We start from the raw sequence: 23,815 nt of genomic DNA on the forward strand, positions 1-23,815 counted from the left end.
TCAGAACGTTTTAGAACTTTAATGCTCTGTGCATAGAGGAGGGATGGAAGTGTGCCAGTTGTTCATCACAGGGCTTAAGAAGTGATCTTCAAGGTGCAGTCATGAAACTTGATCTGTTTTCTAAAGCTGTACCCCAACAGAGATTTGGGCTTTAGGATGTAATGTGTGCCTTTGAACAGGGGACAGAGGCTTTAGTTTTGTATGGTATTAAATTTCCCTGTGTCTGTGGTATGAGATTTTCTCAGAGATAGGGTGGTGAATGGATATTTTAGTGGGTAAAAGGAGAAAAAGCCACATGGAACCAACATTAACAACAACAGTAAGCAAGAATCTTTATTATCCAGCCTGTATGTATCACTCATCATTAGGCATTACATTCTTGCATTCTGTCACAAGCCTTAGCACATCCATGGCTGTCTATGCAAAGTCATGCTTATAGACTTGTGTCCATGCTGTGCATATGCTATTCAGTTGTGTCAGGTCCATACAGGTCCTTAAAGCCTTTGGGTTGAAACGACATGAAGGGGTTTCCCACATTCCACCACCTCAAAGATCAGGGGAAATATGCTTATTGTAAGTGACCCATATGGTGGACTCATGCACACAATGACCAAAACCACAGGAAATGTAAAGCATAATACCACTAATCCCACCACAGTGCAGTTTATGGCCACCCAAACTGAAGTGGATCCCAAGGATTCTCTCCACTGCATGTGCAGGTCTTGCTGCAAGGCCTGGATGGCAAAGAACTCCACATCCATTTGTTTAAAATTTTTTTTATTTAAAGAAAGAAAATAAAATTATAAGAAACAATAAAAAAGTAGCATACAGATCTCAAATAATTAACATCATCAAATCGCTAGTTGATACATTACATCTTGTCATCTTAAAAATAATTGTTAAAGTAACAAAACCAAAGGGTAAAAACTGGCTAAACACTCAAATATTTACAGTGCAAACCCTTCTTATCAATGATTAACAGAAATTTAGTAATATGGACATCTATCTTACACACTATACATATTGTTACATCCTTTAGAGCACTTTCCTTTCTCCTTTACAATATCTATTATACATTTTGGATCATATTACTTTGTAATTTTTAGTATGTTTTACACCATAGACACAATTTGATATTTACTACTGTGAGTGTTGTTTACTTCACTAATGAGGATATTCTCAAGTTGCCTCCATTTATCTATAAAGAACTCAAGACCATCCTTTTCTATATCTGAGTAGTATTCCATTCTATAAAAATACATATTTCATCCACTCTGCAGCTGATAACCATTTTGGTTGTTTTCAAGATTTAGCTATCACATATTGTGCTGTTATGAACATGGGTGCACATATATCACAGTGACATGACATTTTCAGATTTTCTGTGAAAATACCCAGGAAACGAATAACTGGATTGAATGGAACTTCAAAATCCTAGTTTTTTGAGGAATCTCAATACTGATTTCCACAGTGGTTGCACCAGTCTGCACTCCCACCAAATCATCAAGAAGATTATACACCATGACCAAGTGGGCTTTACCACAGGAACACAGGGGTAATTCTTGATGTTCCTTTTTACCTGCAGCCTCACCAACATTTGTTATCAGTTGATTTCTTGATGGCAGCCACTCTTTCAGGAGTGAGAGGAAATCTCATTGCTGTCTTAATGTGTATTTCTCAAATGATTATTAAAGGTGAACATTTTTTCATATATTTATTTGCCATTTGTATATCTTCGTCTGAGAACTATGTGTTTATTTTTGATGCCCATTTGTGGAGATGGTCTTCGAATCCTGGAGGCTTGATGTTTTTCAGTTCTTTATATGTTCTGGATATAAGTCCTTTGTCTGAGTGGCTGTTTGCTAAAATTCTTTCCCATTTTGTGAGTTTTCTTTTCACTTTGTTGTTGATTTCTTTTGAAGTGCCAAAATGTTTTAATAATATGAGATCCCAGTTGTTGATTCTTTGCAGTATTTCCTATGTGGTTTGCATTTTATTCACAAATTCTCTGCCAACCCCAATGTCCCCAAGATTTCTACGTACCTTGTTCTCCAGTTGATTTAGTGTTTCTTTTTTAATATTTAGATCCTTGACCCATTTGGACTTTAGTTTAGTATATGGTGATAAACATGAGTGTAGTTTCAGTGTTTGGCATGTGGAAAGCCAATTTTTCCAACACCATTTATTATGGAGCCTGTCTTTTTTCTAGGGAACATATTTAGCTCGTTTGTCAAATGTAAGGTGGCTGAGTGTCTCTGTGGTAGTGTTTGCATCTTCTAATTTATTCCATTGATCCTCAGGTCTCTGCCAGTACTATGTTGATTTTTATTACTGTGGCTCTGTAATATAGTTTTAAGTCAGGAATTGAGATGACTCCTGTCTTGCCTTTGTTACCCAAAATCGCCTTTGCTATTCTAGGTTTCTTCTGTTTCCAGATGAATTGTAGGAATATTTTCTCTAGATCTGCAAGGTATGTTAATGGTATTTTGATTGGGATTGAATTGAATTTGTGTAACAGTTTTGGGAGGATTGCCATTTTCACAGTGTTGGTTGTTCCTAACCACAATCAAGGAATACCCTTCCATTTTCTAATGTCCTCCTCAATCTCTTTTTTTAGCGTAGTATAATTTTCAGCACATAACCCTTTTATATTCTTGGCTAGGTTGATTACTAAGTATTTCATTATTTTAGGTGCTATTATGAAAGGCAATATTTCCATAATTTCTCTCTCATGGCGTTTGTGTACAGGAATGCTATTGATTTTTTGAGTGTTCATTTTGTGTCCAGCTATGCTGCTGAATTTGTTCATTACATTTAGTAGTCTTTTAATGGAGTTTTTGGGGTCTTTTATGTAGAGTATCATGTCATCTGCAGGAATGATAATTTAACTTCTTATTTTTATTCCTTTTATTTTATGCTCTTGTCTAATTGCTCTGAATAATACTTGCAGAACTATATTGAATAGGAGTTTTGATAGTGGACATCTTTGTCTTCTTCCTGATTTTAGTGTGAAGGCTCTCAATTTTTGTCTATTTAGTATAACATTGGCTGTAGATTTGTCATCAATGGTCTTTATGAAATTAAGGTAGATACCATCTATTCCAACTTTCCATAGGCTTTTCATCATGCACAGGTTTTGGACTTTATCAACAGCGTTTTCTGCCACTTTTGAGATGATCATGTGATTTTTATTTTTGGCTCTGTTGATGTGGAGTATTTCATTTATTGATTTGCATATTTTGAACCATTCCTGTATTTCAACTTGGTCATGGTGTATAATTTTCTTGATGATTTGCTGCATTCTATATGCCAATATTTTATTGAGAATCTCTGCATAAATGTTCATTAGTGAGATTGGCCTATAGTTTTCCTTATTAGTTGGGTCTTTTTCTAATTTTTGGTATCAGAGGGATACTTGCATCCAAGAATGAAGTTAGGGAGGATTGCTTCTCTTTCAATTCATTGAAGAGTTTAAGGAGTATTGGAGTTAGGTCTTCTCTAAACTTTGTATGGAATTCAGCCATGAATCCATCAGAACCTGGGCTTTTGGTGGTTGGTAAATTTTTAAATCTTTTTCAATTTCAGTAGCTGATGCTGGGTTATTCAAAATTATTTTATCTTCTTCATTAAGCTTTGTTAGTTCATGTTGTTAGAAATCTGTCCATTTCCTCTGTGTTTTCCACCCTAAGTGAATAGAAATTTTCTGAGTAGATATTCATGATCTTCTCAATTTCCATGGAATCTGTAGTCATTTCCCTCTCCTCAGTCATTATTGGGTGGATTTCAGTTTATTCTTTCTTTTTCTTGATAAGGCTGGCAAGGGGGTTGTCAATTTTGTTTATTCTCTCAAAAAAAACCCCAGATGATTCCTTCTTTGTAACATTTTTTAATTTCAATTGCATTAATTTCTGCTCTAATCTTTACAATTTCCTCTCTTCTATCAATGTTGGGTTTGAATTGCTCATTTTGTAGAAACTTGAGATGTAGGATTAGGTTACTTATTTCTGTTCATTCCGTTTTCTCCATGTGACTATTTATTGCTATATATTTCACTCAGAAGACTGCTTTTATTGCGTTCCATAGGTTACAGTATGTTGTATCTGTGTTTTCATTGTATTGTAAGTATTGTTTTGTTTGCCCTTTAATTTCATCTGTAAACCACTGGTTATTCAGAAAATTGTTATTTAATTTCCGTGTATATGAATGCTTTGCACTTTTTTTGCCATTGATTTCCAATTTTATTGAGATATGGTCTGATTTTATGCATGGGATAATTTTGTTCCTTTTGCATTTAGTTAAGCATGCTGTATGGGTTAATATATGATTTATTTCAGAGAAGGTCCAATGTGCAGCTAAGAAGAATGTATATTCTAATATAAATTATGATGTGGTTGGGTGGAACACTCTGTAAACATCCATCGAGTCCATTTGCTCACAGGTATTATTCAGTGATGTTATTTCTTTGCTGACTTTCTGTCTCATTGATCTATCTCTAACAGTGAGGTGTTAAGGTCTCCTATTGCAATTATATACTTGTGTTTGGTTTTTCATGTCCATTAGTATTTGTCTTATATAGCTGGGTGCTCCTGTATTTGATGCAATTTGATTACATATATATATATATATATATATATATATATATGTAACTCTTTCTCTTGTAGTTTCTCACTTACACATATGTAGTGGCCTTCTTTATCTCCTTTAAACATTTTAGGTTTAAAGTTCACATATTCTGCAAACAGAATAGCTATCCTGACTTTTTCTGGGTTCCTGTTTCATGGAAAAAATATTTTCCATCTTTTGTCTTATAATCTATGAAGTTTTTTTTTTGAGTAAAATGTGTTTCTTCTATACAGCATATTGTGGGGTTCTGTTTCTTGATCCACTCTGTCAACCTGTTTCTTTTTATAGGTGAGTTGTGCCCATTTACTTTTATAGTTATCACTGATATGTACTGACTTGACTTTGCCATGTTCTATTCCTGTCGCTGATTTCCTGCTTTTCTCCCTTGTTCAATTTCTTGCCAAGCCTGGTCATTTCTTTCTGTTGTTCTGGAGATTGTGGTCATTTTTATCTCTATCTAGCATCTCTTTCAGTAATCCTTCTAGGGTTGATTTGGTGGACATGAATTTCTTCAGTTGTTCTTTGTCATCGAAGTATCTTTTTTCTCCATTAAATGTGAAAGACACTTTTTCTAGGTACATCAGTCTAGGTTGAAAGTTGTTTTCTTTTAGGGCTTGAAATTTTTCACTCTAAGATCATCTTTACCTGAAGGTTTGTGCTGAAATGTTTGCCTTAATAGTTATCATAGTCTTTCCTGGACAGGTGAGTTGTGTCTTTTCTCTAACAGTTTTAGTATTCTGTTTTTATGCTGTATGTCTTGGATCTTAATTATTATATATTTGAGCATAGACATGTTTGTTGTGACTGGCACTTTGTGTGTCTCTTATTTGTATATCAGAATTTTCCTCATGTTTGGAAATTTTTCTGTTATTATTTATGTAAGTATCTTAGTTATGTCATTTGCATTGACTCCTGCATTTTCACTGATGTCTATTAGTCTTACATTGCTTCTCTTGGCATCATGTTGAAGCTGCTGGATTGTCATTTCATGATGCTTTGTTATTTTTATATACACATTCATGATCACTAACTGCAATAATGTCCTAAAATTATGAAATTATATCCTCTGCTTCATTTAAATGGTTTTGCCAGCTTTCAAGATATTTTTTGTTGCTTGACTATCTCTTTGCATATGTTTCATAGATTCTGCTTGTTTTCTACATTGCTCATTCATAGTTTCAATTTACCATGCTCCTGTATTTTTGTTTTATCTATTTCTTCTCTAGCTATGTTGAGCAACTACTTTACTATAGTTGTTATTTCTTTACATTAGACATTATTTCTAATTCAATTTCCTCTATAGCATTATAGATTTCTTTCTTTACTTCATTTGCTATCTTTTGAGATTTCTGATTTATGACTTTTAAAGTCCTCTATTTCAATGTAGATTGGTCTTGCTCCGGATGGAATAGATGTTTAAGATTGCATTTTGCCTTTTCTTTTTGTCATTTTCCAATAGGTATAACACCCATGTTGGGACTGTTTCACTCACATTTTGCTTTAACTCTTTCAGCTGCTGCCATATTCCAAAGCTGTCTGGATTGTACACATGTATTATGCAGACAGAGGAAAAGTCCCCTGAGTCCCTCTCCTTGGGCTATGGGCTCCTTCACCTCCATCTTCTGTCAAGTAGTAGGCCTGTCATGCAATACCAAGGAACTCTCACAGGGACGATCCTAGTCATTGGGCCTTAACTTCAGGAGAAGTCAGTACTCCCTGGGTCATGTGGTGTGACTTCAACAGGAGCCAGCTGTGATTCCAAGTCCTCCATGGGATTCACAATTCTATCACTTCTAAGACCTTCAACATGCCCTTGGCAGTCACATGAATGCTTCCCAGTTTCTACATGCCTCCTATCATTGTCAATTATCAGGTAAGCAAATATTCATTCCACAAGAGAAACCCTGTTTATGTTTTGAAGAGCACAAAAGCAGACTTTCTTTTTTTGGGCAAAACACACTGGTATTAGTGAGGAAGTGCACAAAGGAAATTTCTTCTCTCTTGTTTGTGGTACATTCACTTCAGATATCATTTTGACAGTTAATTTCAGATTAACACATCTGACTATCTTAGGATTCTGTGCATACAATCTTCTCTATGTCATGAAGAGAATTTTAAAAGGTATTCACATGAACTTTGTTTCCAACAACTGAAAACTGCAATGTGAATATCCAATAACATTTGAATGAATAAACAAACCACAGAAAACCATGAAGTGAGAAGCTACTAAAAAAATCTATAGGAAAACACTGTACAGTAATCGCACTGTACATAATCTTTAATGATTATGATTGCTGAAAGAAGGCAGAGAGGTCAAATTCTGTCCAATCATTACATAAATTTTGAAAATGTGACAAGACACATGTGATAGAAGACAGGTCAGTTCATATAAGAGATAAACTCTGTTCTCTCAGAGTTGCTGTGTATCAGGAATCCAGGAGCATTTGCTGGGTCTATTACCATCATATCTCTGTGAAGACAGGCTTAGGTGAGATGGCACTATGGCAGAATTTGCTCTCAGGGTCTGTCCCTTGCTTACAGGCAGGACCCAAGGCAAAAACCTGATGCCTTTTGGACTGTTTTCCCTTTTCTCCCTCAAAGCTCATCAGCCTCTCCTCTTGCAAGCTTCAGAGATAGCATTGGCTTCGCCACACCCAGAGATGCAGAGAGAGAGAAAAATAAATACTAGAATGTAAGAGAGAACATAAGTGGGAAAGAACAGAAGATGCATCACAATTATTTTAATGCTTGAACCTTAGTATTCACATCACATGATGTCTGCCATATTCAGTTATTTAAGAGTGAGTCAGGAGCTGGGGAGACCTCAGTGTAGAGTACTAGTTTACCATGCATGAGGCTCTGGGCTCAATTTCAGCTCTGCTAATGCAAAATAACAACACTAAAAATAATAATAATAATAAAAATAATTCACTAAGTGAGGCCCATAATGTAGGGAATGGCCACTCAGCTTTTGGCATCAGAAGGTCATCTGTCAGCTATTGAGTAGGAGTCAGGTCATGGGAGTGCTATTTCACACAGGTGTGAATGTAGAAGCAATGCCAGAAGATTTGTGGGTGCAACTCCATCCATAGTGCTTGCATAGCCTGTTTGAGGTCCTGACTCTAGCCATAGCACCAGTACATAGAAGAAATTGTGATGCTTAGGGAACATAAAGATGATTGAATTGAAGAACTGCCCCATCACAATGCCACCAGGGAATATGTCCAATAGGTCAGTGTCATTTCTACCACCAGGCAGCACTGTATTCCAAATTCATCGCACCCATTCCTGGATTTAACGTCTAATTCTGTACACTATGTACACAAGACACTAGCCAACAGGCATTACAATTGTCATCTCAGACTGGTGATAATGTCCCTCGGAAGTAGGTGCCAGGATGACCTCTATAGTGCATGGGGACACTCTGTGAAAGACTTGAGGCTTGGTGTCTTGTCTAGGTTTACTTAGGAAGTCAGAAGGAGGATTTGGTTCTAAACCCAGAGCTTTCCCCTCAGAGCTGTGACCCTGCCAGCACTGCTGGTTTTTCTTAGCCTTGGGGAAGCCTTGCCTGCTACCATGGATCTGTCACTTGCGTGAAGCTGTTCTCTTCATTTTGAAGGACAATGGAGAGTCATTCCATGTTCTTCCACGGTATCCACAGCAGGAGTCTCTGGGGGGATACCACAGGATATGGGTTCACAGAGACATCATAAAAGGAGATGCTGAGTGCCTCTAACCCCCAATTTACTAGGCTGTGACCATGATGCAATGACCAGAGCAAATGTAGCCAGTGTTCTCTGGTGATTCCATGTTATCCAGGACACAAGTCCCTCTAAAGAACAGATCAGGTACTACCCACATTACCGTGAATGTGCCTAACTTCCTGGCCTCTGTATATGTGAACACATAATAGGGGAAGAGGTGTCCCCAGATGGCACACATAATGGAATGATGCATCACTGTATGAATTGAAGATGAAGGAATGGCAGGCAGAACACACTCCCTCTGACCACTCACTTCACAGATATTTACAGTGCACCAACCCTGTAGAGTAAGCACAAATAGATTAACACTGCAGACACCATTCTCTTTCTCACAGAGACAACACCACGAGGGTGGGAAAGGAAGATGGATTTCATGCTTTCCTAAAGAGTGGAGGACAGGTGGTCACAGCACTTTTAGAGACTGCTATCAGCAGGGGAAGGCTTCCTGGGCCAGCACTGTCCCATTCAAGGCAGTGAGAAGACTGGGCTGGGCTCTCTGCTACTAGAGCAGGAGGCTGGTGTCAAATTCCACAAGATGTCTCAGCTGAATTGGACCAACCTGAGCTCACAAAAACTAAGCACTGCCTTCAGAAGGTTTTGACTTTGGCCTGTGGACCTCTGGGTAGTGCATGGAACATTTGAAAAGGAGAAAGACTGCCAGCCTTGGGACCTCATGCAACCCTCAGGCATGCAGAAATGAGTTGATTGAAGATGAATGAGAAACTTTGCTGGGGTGGATTTGATCGAACATGAATGAGAAACTTTGCTGAGAAGTTCTGGGGCCTGCAAGGAGCAAGGACAGTTGGTGATTGTTCTCCTTCTGCTGATGCAGGGCTGGTACCTGACTAACCCCAAGTCCCAATTGCAGAGCTTTGGTCATCTGCACCTCCAGTGACTTCACCAGCTCTGGGATCAAAGTAAAAACTAAGGTCAGGCACCCTGTCATAAGGAATTCCATAACTGGCACTTTTACTGCACCATGACAGGTGTCTTGAACTCTACTTAGGGCCAAGTCCTGCAAAGAACCTGCTTTTACCTTCCCATCCCCTTGAAACCCCTCCCCTTGTATTTCTTTCAGTTTTGATTTTTATTTCTATGTCTATAATTATTCTCAACATCAAATTGTAAGGTAATTTTAATTAAAAGTTAAGATATCATGCATTTCAACATATTCAATTCAGTAGCACGTCATCCCATCACTAATTTGTACAATTTCCACATCCATTGAGTTCCAGCACTCTGCTCACTTTGGGACCCTTCCATATCCTTGTTCTCTCTTGCTACTCCCCACCCACTCTGACTTTTTCACCCTCTAATTTAGTACTGTGGGTCTTTAATATTCATGCATCAGATTATGTTGGCCAAATATTCCTAGAAGAGACTGGCTGCTTTGCTCTTGATAGAAGACAAAATCCCAGGTAGACCAAAGTGTACAGGTAAAATGTATTGAGTATTTACTCATCTTTCCGTGTTGGAAAAGCTTTCCCATGATTTCAGTGATACAAGGGAAAGAGAAAGACCTGATTCCTTACATTTGAAAAACAGAAACAAGAATAATGTAGAATCCACAATAAGAAATCTTTACTTACAAGCAGCAGACAGATAATTAATTTGTATTAGAGGTGACAAAGAGGTGTCATGAGTCCATCTGTGAGAGATGAATACTTCTTGTAATTCAAAAGAGAATCACAACATGTAAACAAATGTAGCAAACGCCGAGTGTCCCAAAGCTGATTCCTGCAGGCACACATCCCTGACATGTGCTGGGTCCCCATCTGATGGCGGGTTTTAAGGCAAGTGCTGAACATCACTGGGGAGAACATGGTGTGCAGAGAAGAGCCCTGTCCAGTAGCTCCCATCACAGCTCTACACAGGTGTCCCCGGACCTTGCAGTGCTCAGAACAGAGATTTATCCCACACAGAGATCCGCATAACTTTTCAAGCTTTCTGTTTAAGACTGTGGTTCATAGCACTGTTTGAAGCAGGAGGACACTGGGAGCCTTGCTACACTCCACATAGAGAGTTCAAGGCATCAGAGTGGGTCATGAGAACCAGGGAAAGCTGCAGGGATGCTGAGCTCAGTCTCTCTGGGACCACAAGGAAAGAGGAAAAGGAATCTGATCACGAAGTAATACACTGATGAGAGAAGGATGTGTGCATGGAGGATCATGGTTTTGAAAAGGAAACGCCTCTTACATCAATGTGTGTCCACAGACAGACATGTAAGTATGTATGCCCAAGAATGGGGTCTCAGCAGTGTACTTTCTTATGCAAAGCCTGATTCAAAATAAAAAAGAAATTTAAAAACAGAATTTACTGTAGTTCAGTGCAAGGCCCTGCATTCAATTCCCAGAATTGAGTTAAGGAAAAAAAATGGGAGCAAGCTGAAGGGCTGCAGAACACCATCACCTGGTCGTTCTGGAGAGCAGTGTGCCCCAAGCAGCTTTGAGTCTCCACATCTTTCTTGGGCACTTTGATTTTAAAGAATGATCAGTTCCATGAAGGATGGGGAAAGGAGGATTTTCATCCAAGAATACAAAGTCTCATTAACAATGGAGAAGAAATTTTCAATGATTACTAAACTGCATGGTGACCACAGTTAATAAGGATAGCTTTCAAATCTGGTAAACAATGGGATTTGCAGTTGCAGTCACTGTGAAAGTATTTGTAGGTTAGTAATGTGGTAGACACATGGTAGACACATTAACTTGATTGATTTTTTATACAAAGGAGCCATAGATCAAAAGCACATGTTACCTCACAAACATTCATAATTATTGTGAATTACTAAAGGAGGATATCCTATACCTGTATTCCCAGCAGTCTGGGAGGGGAAGGAAGGGGGACCACAAGTTTAAACCCAACTTGGAGAGCTGAGTAAATTATTTACATACTATCTCAAAATTAAAAAAAAAAAAGAAACCAACAAATTTTTAAAGTGCATGGGCATATAGCTCATACAGGAATCCCTGGGATCATTGAACACAGTGTATTAACCACTATTCTGTTACAAAAAAAAATTAATCCATTGATAAAAGTGTTTACATTCTTTATTAATATCTACCTGTGCTACATTAAAATTAAAAAGAGTAAAAATTGGTTGCTTGTTTTATTTTCCTTTGAGACAAGGTATTGCTATGTACTGCAGGCTGACCTTGACTCAACAAATATTTCAGGCTAGCCTTCAACTCCCTGTGATCCTTGTGTCTAACCCTCCTGTGTGCTGGGATTACAGGCATGCACCACCATGCCTTGCCAGAAAGTGTGTTTTTTTTAATTGTAAAGAGGATAAAACCAAATGAAATAAAACAGAATCAATACAAAAGGATGAACATGGTACATCAGTTAAAAATAAAATCCAACAGTAGGTTGTGTGGCCTCTCATCTGGTACAGAAAATGACTCAACACCTTGCTGAACTCCAAATTTCTCCAGATAATTGGGCAAATACCTAAATTTTGCAAGGTGTCTATTGTTAACATGCCTTGTCTACGGAGCAATTCATATCAAGTACCAGGGAAAGAACACAGAACTTTGATTTACTATTTTCAATGTCTGGAATTTATCCCAAGAAAAAAAGATATATGCTCAATGCAGTTTTTCTAAGAGGAACTAGACTTGTGTAGATGGTCAGTAACAGGATAACTAAGTAAAACTCTACCTATGCATATAATATAAATATTCAACACTACGCAAATACATAAATTATATGAGCAGAACTGGGGAGTATGGTTAGAGACAGCCGAATACGGACAAGATGGGTATTCTGCATCAAGTTCAACAATGTGTGTGAATTATTTTTTTTGTGGATTGAAATTTTTAAACTGCTGATCAACTTCCTCATCCCTCAAAGCCCCATGCCACATCCAGACTCCTCACAAAGCTTAAACACCCAAGAGGCACCAATATGAAAACAAGCAGAAAGCCCTTATCAATGGAATGGACTGGAGACAAAGCACATGCATGTAGAATAACAACTGTCTTAGTTTAACATCTAGGTCCTCTCTCAGTCTCTGCAGGGAGGAGCTCCAAGTGGAATAAAATCGTCCTATTGGGGTAAATGTCCGCGGCTCAGCTCAAGCTCACTGAGAGCACAGGCCATGTGAGACCCCCAGCTGCCCTGCCCACAGGTCCCACACCAGGGCTGGGCTTCCAACAGCACCTGGGGGAGGGGAGCAAGGATCTCGGGCCACGTGCCAGGCCTGGCCAAGGGGACCCCGACAGAGAGGAGGGAGGAAAGGAGGGCCCTGAAGACCTGAGGCTAGGTCACCCCAGGGCCGCACCAGCCGCCTCCCTGGACCCCTGACCAGAACACTTGTGCTGCTAAAGTCGAGGCCACCGGGCCGCACTGCCACTCAACACTGCCTGCCACCCACCTACCTGGCCCAGACCCCAGTCCCAGCCCAGCCACAGCCTAGATGGAGGAAGGAAGGAAGAGTGCTCAGGTCTCCAGAAGGGGTCGCTAGCTGCAAAATGGCCACTCCGTGCATCCCCTGTGAAGCGAGGCCGGGGGCGGGGTGGGACTGTGTGGGATGCAGAGGCCAGTGGCTAGGGACCATCCCTGGGCGCGGGCCTTCCAGGTTGGTCCAGGTGGAGTGTAATCTTCGCTGGCGGCCAGGGGGTGGGGCCAAGCGATGTGAGTGGCTGGTCCAGAAGCTGGGACCCAGGAGGTGCAGAGCCCTCCAGGAGGCAAGAATGAGACGGTGGGCGTGGCAGTGGGGGTTAGGGTTTCTATGATGCTGGGTGTGGCTGCAGGTTGAGCTTCTGGGAGACTGAGCCCCAGGCTTGCTGTGAGAAGAAGCAGAGGAGTGGACTGAGTCTGAGGCTTGGAATTTATAGATGTCTGGACTCAAATCTTCCCGGGCCTGACACCTTAGGTACACTGCCTGTGTTCTGGGAGCCTCAATTTCCACTGTTCTTATTCTTGTATTATTTTGCTTTGAAATATTATGTGGTTTTTTTCTATTAAAAAAAACAAACTGTGATGAAACAATACTCATCTCTTGGCACTGCTGTGAAGATCCAATGAAAACCCTGCAGAGCTCTTCCCATGGTTCTTACCATAAAGCAAGTGCTCAGATGCCATTGTTATTTGCACTGTTGCCCTTCTTTTATTACAGAGAAATGAGTGCTTTTGGTATCAATAGTATGATGTCTTCATAACTTAAAAATATGTTTACATGCTAATATAACACACTAACAAACATATGTAACACAGGTGTAAAGCCAGGGCTTCTCTGAGGTGCTTGACATATGTTAATTCTTACAAGAGTAGGGGTTATGAATTATTTTCATTTTCATAGCTGTGTGAGCCGAGACACCAACATTTAATACCTTTTCCAATGACAAACGTGTGGACAGAATTTTAACCCAGTGGGCCTCATACCAACACCTCCATTAACTAACCCATACTTGGCACAGCACTGCTACAGTTCTGCTTTGGATTTTTCACATGAGTGAGGCATGAAGTTGTTCATGGGAGGTTGCACAGGTAGCTAGAAGCAATTTGTGTCAGGGTTCACTAGAGAGTCAGCTTTAATTTGTGTGTGTGTGTGTGTGTGTGTGTGTGTACCTGTGTATGTGTCACACATAAAGGATTTACATAGTAAGATTAGAATGGCAATTTGCAGAGTCATGGGGAGAACACAAAAGGGCCATGTACACCTTGGAGATGCAGAACAATTGGCTGAAGGTTACATGGACTGTTCATGGGCACTGTGTGAACACTTGTTGGCCTGCTTTGGGAACTCAAGAAAGATTTTCTGGGGTGAGGTCCCAAGGTCAGAGAATGTACATGTTCAAGACAATAGCAAAAGTGGTAGTCAGTGTGGAACAGAGCAGAGAACCACTGTTTTTGTTGTATAATTCTTACAGTTTGTTATCTCATATTTACATTCTTGTATACTGCTTAAGCAGTCCATGGTGGTCAGGAAGCAGAATAGAGGGACAGCACCAGGGAGGAAGAAGCCAGGTACCAGATGGAGTACTTAGCGTTATTCCTCCATGACCCCTACAGATGAGCCCAGAAGTACACTTTACTAATCCCTTGGACAGCTCTCAAGCCAATCAAGTTGACAATGAAGTCAATCATAACATAGCAGAAGTTTGGCAATGTTAAAATTATAGGTGATTTACATATGTGCATATATATATATATATATATATATATATATATGTATTTTGGGTTTTTTCCACCTTTAAAATTCTATCCAAAGTAAAAAAATGCTGAATTTTATGTAACAGAAATAAACTTTCCTTAGGTACATTTTATAAAATGAACTGAAAAAGACTGAAAAATAAATGAACAAGAGTTTTAAAAAGAACAGTGTTTAAAAATACTCACAGGAAGAGCCAAAAATCTTTACTCTGCTTTGAAAAAGTACTTGAAAGACAGTTAAACAATTTCTAAGTTAAACATGCAAGACCTGAAATATTCAACTTCACACTGAGTATCTTCCCCTTGTAAATCAGTGCTACAGCTATACAAACACAAGAATGACTACAGCAACTTTATTTTTGAGATCAAAACTGGAAACACCACACAGGGCCTCAGCTGATGGACACATGAGGATCTGTGGTTCATCCACACCGTGGGATGTGATGGCTCAGCCACTGACAAGGAGCAGCACTTGGGAAACCTAACATGGTTATGAGGATTGAATAAACCCTAGCAGCTCTCTCCAAAACAAAAACAAAAACCTTCTTCATCCTGTGTGGTTACAGACCTGTCACCTCTAGAAAATACAAAGTGTTTCCCAGAGACAAAAAGCAGATACATTGCTTAGAATGGAAGGAAGCAATTATAAGGAGCCATAAGGAAAATGTGAAGGTGACGTATACATCACCGCTTTGGTGACGATTTTCAAGGGGCTCATGTATGACAAGACTCCTAGAGGATTTTTGTTTGTTTTTAGTTTTAGTTTTGTTTATTTTTGACACCATGAACAAAATTCAGGACCCTGTGCTTGCCAGGGAGCACTTTGCCACTGAGCTATATCCCTGGCCCATGTCAAGATTCATCCAATTTTGTATTTAAACCTGTAAGTTCATTGTATGTCAATTATAATGAAATAAAATTGCTTTTAAATCACTTCTCATCTCAGCTATCCACAAAAGTTTACTTACTTATAGATTTACTAACAAGCAATTTTATTTATAGATTTATTTCTAAGCAGTTTTGTTTATTTATAGATTATTTTATACAAAGTTTTGTTTATTTATAGATTTATTTATTTTTTGCTGTGCTGAAGATTGAATCCAGTGCCTTGGTCCTTTTATCATAATTTATTCCCAGACAGAGCCTTGCTAAGTTGCTAAGTTGTTTACATTGGGCTGGAATTTTATTACATTTATTAGCATTTTTGTATACTTAAGTAGAACAAAGTTAACTAAATTGAGTAGTCTCAAGTAAATCAATAAATACTGCTTAATAATCAATAGCTGGGTGTTATGGTACATGCGTGTAATCCTGGCACTTAGGAAGCTGAGGCAGGAGGATTGTTGCAAGCTCTAGGTCAACCTAATTTACATAGTGAATTGAAGGCCAGCCTGAACTACACAGTGAGAGTCTTAAAAAGGAATTAATAAAATAAAATAAGATAAACCCTGGACTAAGGCAAGGAATTATCTTCTAGTCCAAAGCATGGGCATCTTCAGAGGATTTACTTTCGATGGTGTTATGGTTTGTATCTGGGTGTCTCCACCAAAGCCTCATGAAGTCACAGAGGCAGCTAAACCTAGCATCTGTGATTGGTTCAATGTTTAGTGCTGTGATTGGTGATGAAAGTGTTTCACCTTCCCGGGGTTTGAATTATCAGAGTAAAAGAGGTCTCACCAGTCCATGTGAGAGAAGTGAGAAAGTCTTGTAATTCAAAAGGAAATCACCACTTGTGGCCAACAGGTGCAGAAAACATTCAGCCTCCAAAAGTAGATTCACCCAGGCACAAATCACTGAGAAGTGCTGTGTCGCCATCCAATGACACATTTTTAAGGCAGGAGCTGAGCAGCACTGAAGAGAACATTGGGGACAGAGCAGAGTCCTGTCCCATAGCTCCCATCACAGCTATATACAGAGCCATCCTTAGACCTCACATGACTAAGAAGAGAGGTATCTCCAACACAGAATGCTACACAAATTTTCAAGGTTTCTTTTCAAGAGTTTGATTCATAGTACTGTTTGAAGCAGGAAGGAACTGGGACCCTCCCTAGCCTTCACGTAGGGCATGCACAGGAGAGCTGTTTGGAGAAGGCCATGCATGATTGTTGGAGGGAACTCTGGGCAGGGCCATTGAGGTGCAGGTCTAGGCATGAAAAACTCATAGCACAGCAAGGTTTTTCATGTGTTAACCAGTGCACTGGGAGTCTACACTGCAAACCAGTTCTTCCCAACACCAGGGACAACACCGAGCAAGGGCATTTGGATGCCAGAGTGGCCAGTCAGGTGAGGGGCAGCTCTGACTGACACCCTGAGTAGAGTATCCCTCTGGAGCTGAACCCCCAGCAGGTCCACCTCACTTCCTTTTCAGGTCTGTCAGCAAGGACATCACACAGGAACACTGCAACACAATTGAAGTTTGCTCAAACTAAATCATTTAGCTTCCTTTTGAAGAAATGTTTGAAAATGAACAAGTCTGAGAAAAACAAGGCTGAGAACAGAATTCTGTATGTTGTGTAAGTAAACTGACCCTTTATAAATATGGAAATAATGCCTATGGGTGATTCTGCAATGGCAGAGGTGTGAAATCTAATGCACGAAGGTTTCAAAATTGCAAAAGAATAACTCCAAATAAATGCTACATGGACATGACTTCCCTTTGGCACTGCACTACAGCAATCTAAATTTACTGAGCCACCTCAGTAAACCCAAGGCAAAACCCACCTGATGATTTCATCACCCAAATGTGAGGGTTCAATGCTGTGCTCCCTGCTTGATGCTGCTGCTGGTTGACAATTTCAAGGTGTTTCTATCTGCACAAGCCATCTCCACCCCTCTCAGCTCATGATTGCCTGGGTGTGGATCAGACTATGTCTTTACATAAAATCCCATCATGATTTCAGGATGGGTAGCAGTCTCTTGTTTACTGGAAATTATTTTTGAAGTTTGGGTGTAAGAATCCTTAGTCCATGTGCTTAGCAACTTGAGGAGAAATGAGATTGTTTGAAGTAAATGTAGGAAACTCATTTGTCAGTGGCAGATTCAGTTGGTATTGAAGCCCATATGTTATGGGTAAAAAGGCATGAGTCAGGGATTACTGTACAAAATTCTGGAAGGCACAGCAGTGTCCCCAACTTCAGTTTCTGCTTTGCTTCCCTCATTCTACCAAGATGGAGAGTGGATTCTCAGAATCCACTTGAGCACATAGGGTTTGAACTACAGTAGAAATCGGTAAAACTTCTGTTAACTGGGAGTGAAAAGACAAGGAAATGTTTTTGACAAAATGCAGTTCTAAATATCTGCTTAAATAAACAAAGAAGCCAGAAAAAAATAACAACAAAAAGAAATGTAATGACAATATTGTGTTTTGTTCCAATGCCACTGCCTCAGTCTCAAAGATAGGCGCAAAACTTGCAGAGTAGAAGGGTCACTGAAGACAGTGGTCTTCGTGGTCTTCATCCCCAGAGGTGCAGAGTGGGTGCACTGCCCACTAAGCCAGATGAATTCAGGATAGCACCTGAATCCTGGTGGAGGCTGAGATCAGGACCCAGGAACTGAGACCTCTGGGGCTGAGGAATCAGAGTTTTTGCTGCATCCTGGCTGCTCTGCCTTTCCTTGCCTGCAGGGCTGCAGCATGGATGAGGTGGGGGAAAAGGGTGTAAGGCAGGCAGTGCTAGGCTCCTGTGCAAGCTGCACAGTACTTGTGCTGCCTGAAAGCAGGAGATACAGGACTTGCTTGCTGGAAAAATAGACATGAAGCAAATCTGTTGTTGTCCTATGGCAGTAGCAGGCACAGGTCAGCATGGTGGCTTTTATGGTAGGAAGGGCAGGGACACCCACCACAGCAGGATTCTCATGGCTTTATGTGTTGGAATTTTTAGAAGTTAGTCATGAGTGATGTGTTGGCTTGCTGAATACCAAGCCTCCTTATTTTATATTTACAGTGAAATTTAAAGTGTCTGTACTGTACATAACTTTCAGTATATAAAATGAAATTAAATCATCCATTTCCACTTACCTATTCAAGAAATTAGCCACTATTAAATATTAACTGATTTGAGTAAAAGGAATATTGAATAGAACACTAAAAATAATGCAATGGAATGGAAAAATGGAAAAAACACCAAAACGGCTTCCCCCCAGGTTCAGTGTTCTGCTCTCCAGGAGCTCATCTCTTCTGTCCTCTCCTGCTATTCAGGCCTGGGTCTCTTCATTCCTGGGTGGAGAGAGGGCCAGGCTATGAGCTCTTCTATCATCTCAGGTAGCATCCAGGACATGGCCTAGGACATGGCCTTCTTTCAGCATTTTCTGTGACTATAATTGTATAATTGACTCAGCAGCTGTGATGTGGTACATTCATGGATTCTAACTATCCATACTCATAACTGAATAAGAAGTGTTCACGGGTGTCTATCAATCTCATTTTTTATAATGAGGCCGTAGAAGTGGAATTTATAGGTTAAATGTATATAAATTGAATTTCCTGATCATAAAATTCACACTAAAACTCACCATAGAGTTGGAGCCTGAAAGGGGAAGCCTAAGGCTCCTCAGATCTCTGTGGAAATTCAAAGTAGGAGGAAGATGGACCATGCAGATGTGGAGGACACCACGGCATCTACTAGTGTACCATGGGTAAGAAAGTCTCAGGTCCAGGACTCTTGATCCATCAGTCAGTTTCTCAGCAAAAAGCATACACTGCATGCTGGATAAGAGAGGGCTGTTGTGGCCCTGCTGTCCAAGCTCCTCCCTGCAGTCCTGAGGCCCCATAGCTCACTAAGGAGAGCTCTTTACAAGACTATCAGCATGTTTCAGAGCCTACCTTGACGGAATGTCTTCCACCCAGGTGAGATCTCAACTGCCACATGTGAATTCACCACAGCTTTGGGGCAAGACATTTGTTTTTAGGCAGCAGGTCAGAAGGTGAGGAAACTTTAGGCAGGTAATGGTACAAAGCCTGAAATAAGAGACCTAGACCTAGCCTGCCCCAGTGTACTCCAGGAGTAACTGCACCCTGCAACAGTGTGCTTTTAAAAACTATATAACTTAACATATTACTCACAAAAATATATGCTGTAGGGGTAGTTTGAAGATACAAAAGTTAATTGCTACATACCTAAGTAAAATGTGACATGATTCTTAATCAGTGCATGATCTCCTATGTTGTCCCTGACCCACACCCTTAGAAGAAAACACACCATTTGACATAGCATTAACAAACACGGGCAATGAGTCAACAATCATAACTGCTTAATAATAACAACAAATTCCAGGATATGATAAATGCCCTGATGATTTGTATGAAGTGTATATTAGAGCATAAATACTGGATCTGGCCATGTTGGGACTTAGGCAGCTGAACAAGAAAACAATTCTCCTGCCTCCCTGGCCAGCACCCCTGGTGCAAGCCAGGAGGAGAACCAGTCAACATCTCCCATGAGCCTACAGGTGCATGATTGTGAGCCATACATCTCACTTGACCACCCTTGGTTAGCAAGGAGAGGCAGAATTCTGAGCATCTCTTGGGAAGATGACTGTGTGCAATATAGAAACTATGGGGGATTTTTTTCTATCTTGTGTTTGAAAACAAATGTCTTTAATTTTTTGCTGTGTTCTGATTAATTGTTTGCTCTATTCAGTATTATCTTTTGACCGGTGTTAAAATGTTCTGTGTTTGTTTGGATTTCACTATAACTAATTGAATGGAGACCAATTGTGAAGATAATGAGATATACTATGGTATCTATTACTGTTATCATGGGCCCTGCTGTGAAGTTCTGTACCAATTTCACTGCATTGTCTTGATTTTCTTTGTTGTGTTTGCTCTGTTGTATTTTACTATCTTCAAAATAAAATTTTGAAAAAGAATAAATGCTAATCATTTTTCACATCTTTCAAGGGAAGGGAACCACCACCAATTCCTTTTAGATGACAAAGTCACCCTGATAATGAAGCCAGACCATAATGCATTAAAAATTGGTAATGCTCTAATGGCTGATATTCTTAATGAACATACACAAAAATATTCAACTAAATGCTCATAAGCTAAATTCACCAGCACATGAAAATTTTAAATACCACAATGAACACTGGGTTCACCCTCAGTGGTGCTAGAATGGTTCCACTTGCACAAATCATTCAGTGTCACTTGCCACATTCACAGCATGAGGCACAGCTAACCCCTCAAGAGATTTGGAAAAATCACTTCGAGAAATGCAAAAGTTCACCATACGTTCATGATAAGAACCATTCACACACCATGTGCAGGAGGAATGAATCTCAGCACAGCAAAGCACAGACATGACAAGCCCACCACTGACATCATGCTCAGAGACTGACAAGCTGCAAAATTTGCTTCTCAGGTCAGGAACAAGACCAAGTTTTGGACTCTTTTCAACACACAACTTCAAGTCTTACTCCTAGAATTTAGTCAACAATAAGAACCCAAAATTTACCAAGTCAGAAAGGAAGAATAAGAGATGTTTCTGTTTCCTGAGGACACAACATTTCATATAAGAAACTTAAAACTCCACTGAAAAGCTTTTAGAACAAATGGACAAATAACGTCAGTTTCAATGTACAATATCCATATGTCATAATCAATTCATATCTATGTGCTTCAAACAAACTGCAGCCTCAAATACAAAGAGCACAATTCATTTCATAATTCATCCAAAAGAATTAATACTCATGTAAAATTTAAACCAAACTCACCTGTTCTTGGAAAATTGTAGAAATTGAAGCAATGAGTGAAGTTGCACTAAGAGAAGTAAAGACAGATTGTGATGGTGGATGGGAAGAATTCATGTTGTTATAATGTACATGCTACCCAGAACAACCAGGTGTTTAAAATGCCATTCCTGTCAAAATATAAGTTCCATTTTGGCACTGATACAAAAAACAAAATGAAAATGCACAGTGAAGGAGAAAGAGTCATCTTATAGCCTTTGAAAAAACATTAAAGTTAGAGGCAACAAAAAACATAGTTTTCTGGTATATAATAAAGTGACAACAGTCAAAAGGCTCCTATACTGCAAGAACGGGACCACAGATTAAAAAGGCCAGCCCAGTAGAGAAAAACTCATACAGTCACCAGGAATTTTGTTTTGTTCTTCCTTTTTCCTTCCCTTCCCTCCCCTCCCCCTCCCCCTCTGCTTCCCTTCATTTCCCTTTCCTTTAGTTTTCTTTCTTTTTCTTTTTCAGTTTTTGGTCAAGTTTTTCCTATGGCCTAAGCTGAACTCAGAGTGTGTTGCAGACTTGTCTGGAACTCCCAGGAATCCTGCTGACTCAGCCTCCTGAGTGCAGGCATTGCAGGCATTTTCAACATTCCATGCTCAGCCAATGAGTTTTTAACAACACTATGATGAAACCAGGTCTGGTGGTGTGCTTGTAATGCCAGCAGTCTGGAAGGCTGAGGCAGAAACATCACAAATTTAAGGACAGCTTCAGCAATGCAGCCATTTATCCAGAACCTGGATGAAAATAAAAAGAATTGTAAACGTGGAAGGCCATGGAGCTAAGGGCAAATCTCAGTATTCAATCCATAGAAACTGAATGCAAAACAAAAAAACGTGGGAAGTCCAACAGTAGAAAAAACAGTATTTTACACTGCCCTGCCTTTCTGGAGGGCAGTGTTCCCCAAGTGGCATTAGGTTTCACACTTTTCATGTAGTTTGACTTCAAAAAATCATCAAAATCCATGAGGGATAAAAAAAATAAACAGAAATTGCTTCAAGGACATCAAATCTCAGTCCCAGTGCTGAAGGCATTTGTAGTGATATTCTGAAGCACATGATGACCACAGTTACAAAACAGAGAATCTACAAATAGTGTTAATGGGATTTTCAATCTTACTTACTTTGAAAAAACTGCCATTTAGGAGGTTGATATATAGCTTAACTACACCCACTCTTTCTGCAAAGTGTCTAAAGATCAAAGCCAAATATTTCATTCTATGAATGCACAAAATTACTGCTGATTACCAACTCAAGATAATGTACATTTGCAATCCTAGCACTTTGGGAGAGGGAGCAAGATTGAATAAGGAAAGGTTTAAGCCTCACCTGGGAATCTCACAATCCTAGTGAGATCATGCCTTAAAATTTGTAAAAAGATTAACAAATTTTACAAATGTATGAAAATATAGATCATTAAGAAATCATTGTGCACAATACAGTAGCCAATGTTATTCTCTCATTGTTCTTCTGTATTTTATTCTTTTACAGACTTAACAATACCATCTTTTATGTGGTCCTTATTAATGTGTACTTGAGTTACATTAAAATAAGACAAGAAAGTCTTTCCAAAAAACAGTAAGCCTTTGCTCAAATCCTACTTCCATATATAAAGTTAGTGCTAAAATAAAAAGAACCATCAAATTCTCTTTATACTATGCTCTCCTAATCCTAAGAGTGTATATTCAGTAACATATCTACATTCATCTCAGTTAAAAGGTCAAAAAAATTGAAACAGTTCCACTTCTTGGCAGTAGATCAATGTCTACCTCATGGTAAACCTAATGCTCAGTGTGATGACTAAAGTACATATGTAAGAAAAATTCACCAAGCTTTAAGTTGTTGATTTATAGACAGTTTGTGTCTTTTTAAACCTTTTAAATGTATCTTTTATTTTGATTTATGTATTTATTTTTAAGACAGGATTTTGCTATGAAGTTTAGGCTTTCATTAAACTCACATTGTAGCCCAGGCTGACCTCAACTCACAGCAATCTTGCTGCCTCAGCCTTGTAACTTCTCGCATTAGAGATGGTTACTACCAAACCTGGCTCTCACTTACATTTTACATATTTTCCCAAATTAAATTACCCAGGATTATGCGGTATGTCATAGTTTATCAGGTGAATTATACAAAATGAAATCAGAAACCACTGAAAATGTAGTGAAGGAGACTCAAAATCCTCACCAACACAAAACATAGTGTAACATAACAAAACATAACATATTATAGCATAAAAACACAACAAAACAAAGGAAAACAAAATAAGAAAACAAGGTTGGAGATTTAGTTCAGTAGTATAAGTGCCCACTTGGCAAACCTGAGGTCATAAGTTCAATCCTCAGTACCAAAAAGAAAACAACCACCTAACTGTGATTTTAAAAACTGCTTGCAAGTGTACCTTAATAGTTTGTAAGCTAATCATACACAAGACATATCATCTGGCAATTTCACATCCAAGTACTTTTTCTTTGAAATAAAAGTCTATGTCCACTCAAGACCGTTTATAAGAATGGCTGTGGCAGCTGGCTTTCCAGGGCC

The sequence above is a fragment of the Cavia porcellus genome, unplaced genomic scaffold (genome assembly GCF_034190915.1).
Source record: "Cavia porcellus strain 051 isolate PalLab524CR breed Dunkin Hartley unplaced genomic scaffold, mCavPor4.1 scaffold_46, whole genome shotgun sequence".
Lineage (NCBI taxonomy): Eukaryota > Metazoa > Chordata > Mammalia > Rodentia > Caviidae > Cavia > Cavia porcellus.